We start from the raw sequence: 5,361 nt of genomic DNA on the forward strand, positions 1-5,361 counted from the left end.
CCGGCGGCGGCGCAGCTCCCTCGGCGGCGCAGTGCTGGGTGGTGTGCGGGCGGTGGCGCGGCCGCTTGGCGGCGGGGCGACGCAGTGGCTAGCAGCGGGCCTTCCCGGCCCAGATCCAGGCCCTTTTGGGCTCGATCTGGGTCTGGGCGGGCCTGGCCTGGTCTGCTTGTGGCGTCTCCGGCGGGTCGGGGACGTGACTCGTGCGGGGGGTGGTGGCGACGGCGGCTCGCGTTCTGCAGCGCGGCGACGGGGGCTTCGCGAGCCCGTTTCGGGCTCGGCTGGGCCAGGGGTGGCCCGGTTTGCCCCTGTGCTGCGTCCGGCCGGATCCCGCCGGGGGCGGTGGAGGATGTCCCCTCCCGCGAGGCTGCTGATGTTGCCGCTCCTGGTTCCCGGTTGCGTCGTCTTGTTTCCGTCGGTCCCGTTTCGTTTGCCATGGTGAGACGGCGATGGAGACTGCTCGAACGTGGTGGCGCAAGTTGGTGGGCGGTGTGTTTGGTGGCGCGGGATGGATCGTCTGGGGTCGTGGTTGGTTGGTGGGCGGGAGAAATCCTTGTCGGCCGGGCCGGCACCGACGCGGTGACGCTCGTGGGCGCCGCCGTGCCTTCCTGAAGGGCGTCGGTCATACCCCTTCCACCTCACCCCTCGCGTACCGGGGGAAACCCTAGGACATGTCCGGGCAACAGCGTCGTCATCGTCGCAATCCTTCTTGAGGGTGTTGTTTGGTATGCGGCGGTCCGGAATGCTAGGAGCGTGGTGGTATTTTCCGGCGGGCGCGGCGGTTGCGGGTCCTCATCGTTTTCGTTGATCCGCCGGTGTTGGCATTATTTTCTCTTCAGTTCCTTTTTTTGTTTCTTTTGGGCTTGCTTGTGCTGTGGCCCCAGCATTTGTATCGTGTGGTCGTTGCTTTATAATATAAAGCGGGGGGCAACCCTTTTTCGGTAAGAAGGTAGAACAATTGCAAAACAGCACCATAAGTTTATTTTAGCAACTACTATAGCATAAGCTTAATTATTACTCCCTTTGTCCGGAAATACTTGTCTTCAAACTGGATAAAAGGGGATGTATCTAGATGTATTTTAGTTCTAGATACATCTCTTTTTATCCATTTTGATGACAAGTATTTTCGGACGGAGGGAGTAATTACTAGCATAGACCAAATATAATAGAAGTTACTTAATAAATTAGAACAATAGCATATAAAAGCCATTTTAACAGTGGCATTATTGCATTTGTTTGCTAACGATAGCAAAAATTACTTACTTAGCAAAAATGATTGTATAAAATCATTTTTAAATGACATTAGATGAATTAACCACTGACCATGGCAAAAATCAACATTAGCAGTAGGTGAATTCACTTTTGTAAGTCGTTTAAGAGAGCTGAAATTGAACTGTTTTAGGTGCTATCTTAAATGTCTAAAAGGTCTTACAAAAGTGAATGAAGGGAGTACTAAAGATATAACAAAACTTAATATGGCAATCAATGGCTTGATGGTCTGTTCACAAGCAAGATCATTGACATGAAGGTCCGTACAACGCACAGGCAGTATCTCGGCAAATTTCAGGGGGTGGCTCAGGGGCAGGGTCAGGTTCATTGCGACCATTCTCGTCCTTCAGCCTGGCTGCCGGCTCCGATAGCAGGCACAAGACCACTGCGCTGCCCACGAATCGCCCTGCAACGGGTTCTCTCCTCTGGCACTTGCTTCAGCCTCACAGTCCCATGTCCTCCTCGTGTCCTCTTACACGAGCCGCCCGATCGTCCGACCTCCTTGTGTCCTCTTGTGCTGGGGGCCTCACGTTGCGCCACACCCTCCTACTCTCTGACGTGTCACTCGACATTTTCCTTGCGGCCAGATCTGGCAAGCCAGATGAAGGGGCGTTGGTTCCACTCACATCACACCATCATTTTTAGATAGAGAAAGAGAAAGGCATTGTCTCGTTGAGAGGGATGTGTTGGAGTAAGAGGTTTATTATGGTTTCTAGTGTGAGCCGAGCTTATATAATGTCCAGACACATCAAATATTGTAGTTACTGAAAATCGTGTGCGATGTGCCACAACATCGCAAACGAGCGTCAGAAACGATGGTGTGTGATGTGGGATCTCACATAGCAAACAAGCGTTACAACTGTAACTGTGAGCCATGTGCTCACATGTCACATGACACTTCTGGCCCAACGTGTACCTTCCTATGCAATAGCCATATCACACACATTTCTGACTCAACCAGACCACGTGCGACGAGCTTATGGGCAGTATCTTCATCTTGACAACAGATTAAGCACAATAGTAACATCACAAATTACTTGCATCTTATAGTACCTTACATATACAATATCTCTCTTTGAGATATTAGTTCATCAACAATTTCCATGCTGTATCCATTGCTCCGTCTTAAAGTGAACAAACTAGATCGACCTTGGCCACATCGGATCAGAGTATTGATCACACTGCCTAGGGAACCAAGCTAAGAGTTGTATCTCCACTAACATACAACTCACCACTCTCTTTTTTAGTTATACTATTCCACTTCAGGATTTTGCCTATGAAGCCCACAAGCATTGGGAGTGTCCAATTCCACTTAACCCGTGCCATATCCATTTCTCGGTCTTAAAGTGAACAAACTCGATCAACCTTGGCCACTACCACTGCCGGAGCCCCTGGCGACACCTCCACTGGTCGACCCAACACCACCGCCCCCTCCGCTTCCGGTAGAACCATTTGAGCTACCAGATCCTCCGCCATCGCCCACTGCATTACCAGCACGACCAACACCACTACCACCACCCGAGCTACTGCCCCCATTTCCACCTCCAACACCACCGCCTCCACTGTTGCTCACACTCACCCCACCACGCCCGATGTGAACATCGACACCACCTCCAGCCCCACCCCCTGCATGCACACCGCTGGCGCCATCGGCCCCACCCCCACCTCCGCCGATCCCCACATCCACACCACCACGCCCCACGTCAATGCCAACGCCCGCACCCGCGCCACCGCCCGCACTCGCACCGCCACCACGGGTAGTGCCAGCCCCGCCTCCAAGCCCACCGCCGACAGCGATGGACACGTCGTGCCTGCCATGGCCTACGCTCACACCGAAGCCCCGGCCGCCACCCTCCCCGCTGCCACCTATGATGGAGAACGACTTGTTGTCGTCCAGTGCGTTTTTGTCCTCCGGTAGGAACCTTGCTTGGGCAAGCCAGAGAAGTGAAACGCACAGCAGCACTAGAGCTGAGATGGCCAGACGGCGTCAGGAGGTAGAAGTGGCCATGGAGGAACTGCAAGGATGAGAACGACACAATTGCTTGTGTAGGTGCGCTGATGAGCCTGTTGTGCGCAGTGCGTGGATTTTTATATAGAACAAATAAAGCCGATGTCTCCATGCTGGAATAAGTAGCCACAAAGTAAAGGTGATCTGATCCTAGTGAGCTGTATAGCAATTGCCAATTGGACAAGAGAATTTTCACGTATACATGCTTGTGGTACCAGAAAACAAAAACAAGCTCAAGCCACATGATCATCTGTGGGATTAGAACCTTGATCTCCAGCTAAATACTCCCTCCCAAAATAAGTGTCTTAACTTTGTATTAACTTTAGTACAAAATTGTACTAAGCTTGAGACACTTATTTTGGGATGGAGGGAATATATAGCTAAGGTTTGAGATATTTTTTGGCTGGAAAGAAGGGGAAATATATGCAACTAGTTGTTGTCATAAGGTAAGATTTTTGCTCCCTCCATTCACATAGATTTTTCTGAAAATCAAGATTCGTAAACTTTGACCAAGTTTATAAATAAAAAAATATCTACATCTACAATATCTAATATTACAGAAGTATGTCTCATGATGTATCTAATGATATATCTTTAGTATTTGTAGATGCAAGCACCTATAAACATGGTCAAAATTACCACATGGCACATGTGGTAAGCAATTCAAACTTACAAAAAAAGCATGGTCAAAATTTATGAAGTTTGACTTCTCAAAAATATATATGCGCACCACTCATGTGGTAAGCAATTCAAACTTAAAAATAAACATGATCAAAGTTTATGAAGTTTGACTTCTCAAAAATATATATGTGCACTACATTGTTTTCTTTTAGAAAAGGAGGATGACCCCCAGCCTCTGCATCTAGGCGATGCATACGGCCACTTTATTAATTATTCTCATAAGACCTTACAAGTCAGACAACAGTAAGACTAAAGCCGCCGTCTAAGCAACAAATGTCGCTACACCTATTCAGTTGATGGAAGGGGCGCAGATAGCCTGGGCCTAATACCAAACAGACATCGCAGCCAAACCTAACATCTAAGACCTGAGACCCCAACCTAGCCACTTGCCGGGTCTGGGGCACACACTGGTCCGACGTGCTCTCAGAGGCCGCCGCCGCCAACTGCCACCGCTCCATCTTCAGAACTGTACTGATGCATCAACCTTGCTCGGTCTAACTATCGTCGACGCCACCACGACGCCCAACGACACCTCCTCCCTGCGCGCAAACAACTGAGCACGTCGCGGTCGCCACTGATATACCTCAGCGCCATGCTGCCAAGTACCACCAGCCGACACAACTTGAAGTCCTTGGAAGATCTGTCGTGCGTAGCACCTGCCGACCAGGCATGACCAAGGCGTAGCGCCTATCGGTCAGGCATGACTTGACATCTCCACCGAAGCTCCGTGCAAGATGAAGCCGCTCCACCTCCTGCCTCTGACTTCCAACACTGCTCCACACACGATGCTCCCAAGAGAGAAACGACACCGCAGTGTCGCCATCGTCCGATCTGGAACACCAGATCCTAGGGTTTCCCCCGGAGCAGCACGAGTGGGTCGACAGTAGTTACACTACGATGCCTTCATCAAGGTAACGGCGTAGAACGTCGCCATCGCTTGCCATCAGCTCGGTTTTCACCGGCAATCATGTCTCCCCAACTCGCAGCCGGGACTAGATGATGGATCTCGAGATCCGATCACCAAGCTTCTGGCTGGCCACCACCGACGAAGAAGATGACCACCACCACTGGCTACACCGGCCAGAACAGATCTGCCATGGGTGCCGCCAAGCAGTCCACCAGGCCCTCGACGCCGTCCCCGATCTAAAGCCGGATGACATGCCGCCGAAGACCGTATCGCGCCGCCGCCCGATCCAGGCCAGCCGCCGCCCGTGGCCCGAGGCAGGGCGGACCGCCGCCGGCGTCGAAGCCAACGCCGTCGCATCTAGATCGGCCGCACCTCCACGCATGTGGGGCCCCGTCACCCCTGAGATGCGGGAGGGAGGAAGAGCCCCCGCCACCGCCGTCGGCCTCCGGGCGCAAGCCGGCGGCGTCCTCCGGCGGTGCGAAGGAGGAGAGGAAGATGG

General features: G+C 52.1%; 1 pseudogene; it reads right to left on the reverse strand.

Annotated features, from left to right (window-relative positions):
• Positions 1-2,281: 2,281 nt before the first annotated feature.
• Positions 2,282-3,274, reverse strand: LOC119320409 (annotated as a pseudogene).
• Positions 3,275-5,361: the final 2,087 nt, after the last annotated feature.

This window comes from Triticum dicoccoides, chromosome 6B (assembly GCF_002162155.2).
Source record: "Triticum dicoccoides isolate Atlit2015 ecotype Zavitan chromosome 6B, WEW_v2.0, whole genome shotgun sequence".
Taxonomy (NCBI): domain Eukaryota; kingdom Viridiplantae; phylum Streptophyta; class Magnoliopsida; order Poales; family Poaceae; genus Triticum; species Triticum dicoccoides.